The sequence below is a fragment of the Diospyros lotus genome, chromosome 14 (genome assembly GCF_014633365.1).
Source record: "Diospyros lotus cultivar Yz01 chromosome 14, ASM1463336v1, whole genome shotgun sequence".
NCBI lineage: Eukaryota > Viridiplantae > Streptophyta > Magnoliopsida > Ericales > Ebenaceae > Diospyros > Diospyros lotus.
The window spans coordinates 18,152,591-18,162,581 of NC_068351.1; the positions used below are offsets into that span (position 1 = coordinate 18,152,591).

General features: G+C 31.3%; 1 protein-coding gene across 2 annotated transcripts in view; it reads right to left on the bottom strand.

Annotated features, from left to right (window-relative positions):
* The window catches only part of LOC127789989 (heat shock 70 kDa protein 15-like), a 40,633-nt gene extending 39,961 nt beyond the window's left edge, over nucleotides 1–672 (bottom strand). The window contains exon 1 of one of the 2 annotated variants that reach the window (XM_052319175.1): nucleotides 526–672. The gene's annotated coding sequence lies outside the window, so the exon portion shown is untranslated. Of the gene's footprint in view, nucleotides 1–427 lie in introns of both variants that reach the window. The other variant, XM_052319177.1, reaches the window with a different exon arrangement.
* Nucleotides 673–9,991: the final 9,319 nt, after the last annotated feature.

Sequence of the window (9,991 nt, forward strand, 5' to 3'; positions counted from 1 at the left end):
CCACACTCAAAAAGTACACTGAACTCAGCAAAAAAAAAAAAAAAAAGACACATTTTCCTCCTTATATATTCCCAAAAACCAGGCAATCATAACAGCTGCTATCTCATTCTCCATGCATACAAAACATTAACTAAGAAAGCTTTTTCTAACCATAAGGGCATTTCATTACCATCATTAAGTAAAGATACTTCTTTCGCAACAAAATCAGTACAATTTAATTGAGCAAACATAATAATTCCACAACAATCAGAAAAGAAAAACAGATCGATGCTTAAAAAATCGGACGGCATGCGTCACAAAAAGCAGAACTTTGACAGTTACATTGCCAACACCGATGAAACCAGCGAAACAGATGAAAATATCATCAACGACTCAACAAGTCCCCGTGATCTGAAGATAGTGCCAGGGAATATATACACGGACAAACCTCGGAATCATCAGAAGAGTGATGAAAGAAAGAGATCCACAGATCTAAACCAAGCGCCCTAAGGAATCATTAGCGTTTGTGAGAGTGGTGAATCGTACCTGTGGCGTCTCTCCGTGGAACTCTGAAGAATTCTGTAAGAGCCGCATCGCCTTATATTTCTGAGACTGCATAACAAACATGCGGCGGCTGTGAAGAGTCACCGTGTACTAAAAAGATCTTCGGAGACTTGTATTTGCACGGTCGTTTGTGGACCCTGGAACTGGAATTAAATCTAAGAATTGTATTAATTAATTAAAATGGGCTTATGATCGGGTCGGGTTCAATTAGGTTCTTATGCTAATTGCTAAGTACAGATACGGCCCATGAGCACGGTCCTTGGTGCAGATCATCAATATTTTTGTACTTGAGACACGGAGTTAATAAAAAAATTTGATATCCAAATTAGTATTTTGTTGTCATCTAATCAAGTTTATGACATGTCTTTAAATAATCACATAGATATTTTTTTTAAAATATCTACAAATTCTTTTTTTATTTTTTACCTTCCAACGACTTTTAGTAAGGATGTTTGTTTATCTCTTATTTATTTATTTTAAGGGTTGAAGTCTCGTCCATCTCATTTTTATATGAATGGAAAAGAAGGAACACTCGATAACGTCAAAATCCCTAAGCACACTCCCCCTATTTCTCATTAATAATAGTCTCATTTTCGTAAGTGGTTGATGATTGCCATACATCTTGTTTGGAGTATATTTTTTAGGAAATTAGCTAAGTGTGTAGATAGTTGGATCAACTTGGACAACTTTGTGATGTATTTTGTTTTAATAGGAATACTCTCGGTCTTCCTTTGAGATCAAATTAACTTTAAACTCCATACTTGAGACAAAATTAACTTTGTAAATATTTAGGCAAAAAAAAAAATATATCTACCTCCATTAAAAATAGAAAAATACTATTAGTACTCTATGGACTACACCACGGGCTACATAATGTAGCTAAAATGTCCAAAATACCCTTCACCTAAGATGATAAAGTGAGGCAGTGAGGCGACGTGAAGTGGTGAGGCACATAATTAAAATACCCCTCACCCAAGGCGGTGAGGCGTAATGAGGCACGGCGGTGAGGTGCGAGGGTATTTTTATCATTTATAATACATTGTGTAATTTATGGTGTAACCCATAAAGTACCTATAGCATAGTCCTTTCTCATTAGTCAAATTGGTTATTGGGAACGACGACGAGATACAACTTGTGGTAACAAATTCAATTTATCACAATTCCACCTTTCATTTATCATCTTCCTACACTTATTGCTCCACAACTCACCTAAACTTTTACCAATTATTTCCTTCATATTTCATTTTTTAGTTTTAACTTTTACATTTATTTTTTATTTTATATTTTAAATGTTTATTTTAAGATTTAAAAACACATTTTTAAGTCTGTGTTTTGAAAAATTTGAACATATTAGTAATAAAAACAGACAAAATAACTTTTTGTTATTTTAAGTTTTCTTTACAACTTTTTTCTTATTTTCAAAAATAAGTTTTTGAAAATATAAAATAAACATATTTTCACTATTTTAAAAAACTAAAAACAATAAAGATAACAGAGCTTAATTTCTTCAAACTTGTTTAAGTAAATAACGTGTTTCGCTGTATCTCGATTTTTGCTAGTAGTTTGAGAAAACTTAAACATTTTCCTAACTATCAAAGAGAAAGTGTAGAAAAATGTTACGTAAGGACAGAAATTAAAGCGAATTAAACTCATTACTTTACTCTCAATAGTGTGTTTTGTTATAACTCATTACTCTCAATAAATGTATGTTTGATTGGAAAAAGATGGAAAAGGAAAATATTTTTCAATTCCATGGAAAACAATTTCCACATTCCCTAATTGCAATTTTTGATGAAAATGGGCCAAAACATGCTTCAATGAGTTGTATCATGAAAATTTTTCATGAAAAATGTTAAGCAATCAAATATGCAAGCATGGAAATTTTTTCATTGATGTAACATTTTTCATGGAAAACAATTCTAATTGTTTGATTGAAAAAAGATGGAAACGGAAAATATTTGTCAATTCCATGGAAAATAATTCCAACCATCCCCTACTTGCAATTTTATATGGAAAATAGGCCAAAATATGTTTCAATGTATTATACTATGAAAAATGTTAAACAATCAAACATGCAAGCTTGGAAAATTTTCAATTGATGTGACATTTTCCATGGAAAACAATTGTAACCAAACACACATGTTTCAATGAGTTGTACCATGAAAATTTTTCATAAAAAATGTTAAACAATCAAACATGCAAGCACGGAAATTTTTCCATTGACGTAACATTTTTCATGGAAAACAATTCCAATTGTTTGATTGGAAAGATATGGAAAATATTTTCCAATTCTATGGAAAAAAAATTCCACCATCCCATACTTGCAATTTTATATGGAAAATGGATCAAAATATACTTCAATGTGTTGTATTATGAATTTTTTTCATAAAAAATGTTAAACAATCAAACATCCAAGTATGAAAAATTTTCTATTGATGTGACATTTTCCATGGAAATAATTGCAAACAAACACACATACTTCAATGAGTTGTATCATGAAAATTTTTCATGAAAAATGTTAAGCAATCAAACATCCAAGCACGAAAAATTTTCTATTGATGTAACATTTTTCATGAAAAACAATTCCAATTGTTTGATTGGAAAGAGATGGAAAACGAAAATATTTTTCAATTCTATGAAAACAAATTTCCACCTTCCCTGTACTTGTAATTTTAATTGAAAAATATGTCAAAATATACTTCAATGTGTTGTAATATGAAAATTTTCATGAAAAATGTTAAACAATCAAACATCTAAGTATGAAAAAATTTCTATTAATGTGATATTTTCCATGGAAACAATTGCAATCAAACACACATGCTTTAATAAGTTGTATCATGAAAATTTTCCATGAAAAATGTTAAGCAATCAAACATCCAAGCATGAAAATTTTTTCATTGATGTAACATTTTTTATGGAAAACAATTCCAATTATTTGATTGAAAAAAAATGGAAAAGAAAAATATTTTCCAATTCCATGGAAAACAATTCTCACATTCCCCTATTTGCAATTTTATAACGAAAATAGGCCAAAATATACTTCAATGTATTGTACTATGAAAATTTTTCATGAAAAATGTTAAGCAATCAAATATGCAAACATGAAAAATTTTTCATTGATGTGACATTTTCCATGGAAAACAATTGCAATAAAGCATACATGTTTCAATGAGTTGTACCATGAAAATTTTTCATGGAAAATGTTAAGCAATCAAACATGCAAGCACAAAAATTTTTTCATTGATGTAACATTTTTCATGGAAAACAATTCTAATTGTTTGATTGGAAAAAGATGGAAAAGGAAAATATTTTCCAATTCTATGGGAAAAAAAATTCACCTTCTCGTACTTGCAATTTTATATGGAAAATGAGCTAAAATATGTTTCAATGTGTTGTACTATGAAACTTTTTCATGAAAAATGTTAAGCAATCAAATATGCAAGCATGAAAAATTTTCAATTGATGTGACATTTTCCATGAAAAACAATTGCAATCAAACACACATGCTTCAATGAGTTGTATCACAAAATTTTTTCATGAAAAATGTTAAGCAATCAAACATGCAAGTATGGAAAAATTTTCATTGATGTAACATTTTTCATGGAAAACAATTCCAATTATTTGATTGGAAAAAAATGAAAAAGGAAAATATTTTTCAATTCCATGGAAAACAATTCTCACATTCCCCTATTTGTAGAGGTGTCAAAAGGGCCGGGCGGCCCGTGGGCCGCCCGGCCCAGCCCGTTACTGTTCATATGGGCCGGGCCGAGCCCGGCCCCCATTGGGGGGCCGGGCTGGGCCAAAGAAATTGGGCCCACGGCCCGGCCCGTCTAAGGGCCCGGCCCGTGGCCCGTTGGGCCGGGCCCATGAGGCCCTTATGGGCCAGTAAGGCCCTTACTCATTTTTTTTTTTAATTTTGTTATTCTTAGGTAATTATTGATATTGGATGCTAAAAAATTTAATTTCGCAATATATATAAATAATAACCATCAATTAATTTATTTAAAATTTTTAAGTTAAATTTTTTATATATTTAAATTATAAATAAACATTCTCCTTTTTATATGTACATTATTTTTCATATCAATTCACAACAAAAATTATAAGGCATATAGAATTTTGAAATATAAAATAATGAAATAATATTTAAAACTTAAGAATTAAGATAGAAAATATTTTAAAAAAACAAATTAATTTTTATATATGTATTATTTTGATATTTATATATGTATATATTATATGTATTATTTTTAAAAAAATTATTTAAAAAAAAAGGGCCGGGCCCACCGGGCCCGGCCCACTAGGCCCTGTGGGCTAAGGGCCCGGCCCGGCCCTCTAGCCCACGGGCTGGCCCGGCCCAGCCCGGCCCGGCCCTTTTGTAGGGGGGCCGTGGGCCGGGCCGGGCCGGGCCCTATCAATTATAAAAGGGCCCGGGCCCGGCCCGGCCCTTTTAGTAAAAGGGCCGGCCCGGCCCGTTTAAAAAGCCCGTGGGCCGACTCGGGCCGGACCGGGCCGGGCCGGGCCGGCCCTTTTGACACCTATACCTATTTGCAATTTTATATGGAAAATGGGCTAAAATATGCTTCAATGTGTTGTACCATTAAAATTTTTCATGAAAAATGTTAAGCAATCAAACATGCAAGCATGGATAATTTTCCATTGATTTGACATTTTCCATAAAAAATAATTGCAATCAAACACACATTCTTCATTGAGTTGTACCATGAAAATTTTTCTTGAAAAATGTTAAGCAATCAAACATTCAAACACGAAAAATTTTCTATTGATGTAACATTTTTCATGGAAAACAATTCCAATTGTTTGATTGGAAAGAGATGGAAAACAAAAATATTTTCCAATTCTATGGAAAAAAATTTCCACCTTCCCGTACTTGCAATTTTATATGGAAAATAAATCAAAATATGCTTCAATGTGTTGTACTATGAAAATTTTCATGAAAAATGTTAAACAATCAAACATCCAAATATGGAAAATTTTCTATTGATGTGATATTTTCCATGGAAACAATTTCAATCAAACACACATGCTTTAATAAGTTGTATCATGAAATTTTTTCATGAAAAATGTTAAGCAATCAAACATGCAAGCATGGACAATTTTCCATTGATTTGACATTTTCCATGGAAAATAATTGCAATCAAACACACATGCTTCAATGAGTTGTACCATGAAAATTTTTCATGAAAAATGTTAAGTAATCAAACATCCAAACACGAAAAATTTTCTATTGATGTAACATTTTTCATGGAAAACAATTCCAATTGTTTGATTGGAAAGAGATGAAAAACGAAAATATTTTTCAATTCTATGGAAAAAAAAATTCACCTTCCCGTACTTGCAATTTTATATGGAAAATATGTCAAAATATGTTTCAATGTGTTGTACTATGAAAATTTTTATGAAAAATGTTAAACAATCAAATATGCAAACATGAAATTTTTTTCATTGATGTGACATTTTTCATGGATTTGTGGCATGCTAATGCCAACAACATTCTTATGGTTTCTAGACTTGCTACGGGAGCCTAGGTTTCATCATGATCTTTTCCTTTTTCTTGACTATACCCTTAAGCTACCAACCTAGCTCTATTCCTCTTTTATCCATTTTGATTCTAAACAATCATTTGGTTCATATGTTTGGGTGATCTTTAGGTCTTGGCATACACCACTTCTTTCAAATTTATTTAGCCATTCTTACATAGCCATAAATCAATTTTCATCCATTAGAGCTTCCTTAATATTTTTGGGTTCTATTTGAGAAAGGACAAGCTACATATTTTCTTTCTTGAAAATGATGATTTTCTCTTTTCATGAGCTACATTTTCTTCATTAAGCATTTAAGCATAATATCATTTGACAGATTTGATTCCTTTGATCTAATGAGAAAATTTTCAAATCTTTATCCTAATTCTTTATCACCACCTTCCTTGGGTTTTGGAACTTCAACCCTCACATAATTAACTATAATTAGAATAGATTCTTCTACTGTTAGAGTTCTTTTGATATATACGCTATATGCTTTATTTTTAGTAGAATATCTTAAGAAAATTCTTTCATCACTCTAAACATCAAATCTTTCTTAAAGAGTTTTTACCACTGTTAAGGATAAAACACGTACTACCAAAAACATGAAAATATAGAATATTTGGTTTATAACTCATAGGGGTTTTCTTTAAGATAGGCTTTATAGAAATCGTATTCAACATATAGCATGAGGTGTTAATGGCTTAGATTAAAAATGAATTTTGTCATATAACACAATTCTTAGCCATTTATTATAAAGATCTATTTTTTTTTTTTTAACTACCTCATTTTGTTCTAGCACTAGAAAATTATGACCAATATCATTTTTCTTCACAATAGTGCTTGAATTGTTCATTTCAAAATATCCCCATGTTCACTTTCTAATTTTTGAAATACACATTCTTTTATCTTTTGAAAATATTTCAAATGGGCTAAATGTTTTCATTCTTAGATGCAAGAAATATTATCAAGAGAACCTAGAGTAATCATTCATAATAACTAGCACATATTATTTTTCACCTAAGTTTAGTGTTCTCATAGGACCAAAAATATCTAAATAAAGTGAAATTAGAGACCTAGAGATTGTGACTCTATTGTTAGGCTTAAATAATATATTTATTTATTTGTCTTTCATTCATTCACCACAACTGTGGTCTTTTCAATATTTAAGCTTAGGCAATCTTTCAACAAGATCACGTTGGATAGATAATCAATAACATTTATGCTCACATGACCTACTCTCTTATGACAGCCAAGTTTTGAGAAATAGAGGATATTGGGGATTTTTCTATACTAGATAACTCTAAGTACAATTTCAACCTATTTCCTTCATTTTGAGATAAGATACTTCACATGATTAGGCATTAAAGCATATTTAATATCTTTTGTCACACGATTAACATATGCTAATTAGGTTGTGCTTAAGACCATTTATTAAGACAATATTTTCTAGCACAAAAATTTAGGGAAACAAATTTTATTCTCCCCCTTAGTCACTGCCTATATCAAAACACTATAAATATCCCTTAATTTTGAGAAACCAATATATTTGACATTATGAATAGAAATTTTCAGCAAACTCATAATGGCACACTTATAATTCAAAATCATCAAAATTATTAAATATAGAGAATTTAGGGATAGAAATGTACCACTAAGATTTTAATTAATAAAATCTTACTCTTGGATGACAGTACATCTTTTGGGGTTGAATCTCTTTTCATCCCCTTTTCCTTCATGCTTGACTCATCCACAAAAAATTCTCTCTAAAGATCATTTGGATGTCAAGCAACCTGCACAAATAACTATCCACAAGCCTTTGGTGCCCAAACCACCTTGGGATCACCATTGTTAGCATAGAGATCTTCCTTAGGAACCCAAATTTGTTTAAACCTATGTGGATTATTTCTTTCAAAGCCTTTGCTTCTAAAATGATACCAATAGCTAGGATGTGAAGCAACAAATTTTTGTTTCCTCTTTATGAAAATAGTTTTCTTTTTATCCTTATCCACATTCCGATTAACATGAGAGTTTTTTGGTATCAAAACTTGCTTGGATTCTTGAGGATTAGAATGAGAAATACTAGAATGCATAGTTTCCTTAGGAATCCATTTCATTTTAGGTCCATAATATGATTTCCTTTTTAAAGGGCAATTGTATGCAATGTGACCTAATTTACAACAGTAAAAACATTTAATTTCATGATAGGTGTGTAAATGTGAGCTTTTAACTTTTGCTCTTGAGCTATGAAAGATTTCAACACCTTTGTCATGATCACAAGAATTTGACATTTCTTCTTTTAAAATGGATCTCTCATTTAATGCACTGTTCGAGCATTTCAATTCAAACTCTTCCAAGACTTTTTCCTTTAAAAATTCTTTATTGGAAGTAATCAAATATTCATTCTTAGATTTTAAAACTTCCAATTCTTTTGACAATAAATCTAATTTCTTTTGAACAGTTTTATTTTTCAAACATAGCTTTTCGAAATTTTCATATAAATCATTCAAAGCATTCAATAACTCTTCATTTGAAAAATCATTCTCACTGATATCATTATAAGCATACAAAGAACTAGACTCATGATCAATATCAATAACAAGAGTAGAAGTAGAGGTTACCTCCTCTTCTTCATTTACCATGAAACACATGTTTGAGCTTTATTCACTAGAGACACGGGAACTTCCTTTCTCCTCTATTTGTTGATGATTCAATGAATTTTCAACCTGTGAATTTTTATCAACTTGCTCACAACATTTGTTAGAAAGATATAATGAATCAAGAGTGTTTAAAATATCTTTAGCATTGGAGCATTTAGAAACTTTAACATAAATATCATCACTTAGAGCATGCTGTAAAATATGCATAGCTCTAATATTTAAAGAAAAATTCATTTTATCACGATCATCCAATTCCATCTTTGGTTTTAAAACAAAACCCTTTTTCACAATATACCACAGATAACAATCAATGGATGTCATGAATACACAAATTCTTTTTCTCCAAAAATCATAGAATGAGCTATTAAAATAAGGTGCCACATTAATAGGATAACCTTCCTTTAGAGCCATGGATCCCTCCTTAGGTTGTTAGACCTTGAATTAAGGAGTTAGGCTCTGATACCAATTGTTAGAACGGGTAGGAGCTATGGCACACACCAAGAGGGGGGCTGAATTGGTTATTTTAAAAAACTTGATTTAAAACTTTGAAATCCTTTTGATTGAAAATAAAAATTCAATGCAAGTGAGGATAATGAAATGCTAGCAATGATAAACAAATCAAAAAACATAAGCAAGAGAGAACACAAAGATTTATAGTGGTTCGGCTTAACCCAAGCCTAATCCACTACTTTAGCTCCTCACTAAGGATTTTTCAAACCATCCACTATCAACCCCCTACCCCCTACTCAACCCGAGTAGGTCCACTAGTCCGAAACTAGGAATTACAACCTCCCACTCAAATGGGCCCTCTAGCTACACAAGCTAGGAAAATAACAACGATACAAATGAAAGAGATAAGCTAAGAGTTAACACTCTTAGTTACAAGTTCTCTCACAATGAAAACAAGGCTTAATAATAAATTTACAATGATAGAACAACAAAACCTTTGAGAAAAAATACAACAGTGAAGGCGCAAATATTATAATCTCGAGTAAAAATGATTTGAACTCTTTAGATCAACTCGTTCCCATCCATTAGTGTAATACCCTAAAACTTGTAAGCTATTTCTATTTAATAAATTAAACGATTTCCCGATTTTCTTTAGGTTCTCAAAGACTTGGGAATTTGTGAGATTCAAGGATCTTTAGGGGACTTAAGGGCAATGGACTTCAAAGTTCATTTAAACCTAACTTTGGATTCCAAAACGATATCAAAAGTGGCTGTGGATTTCAAACCCGAATTAAA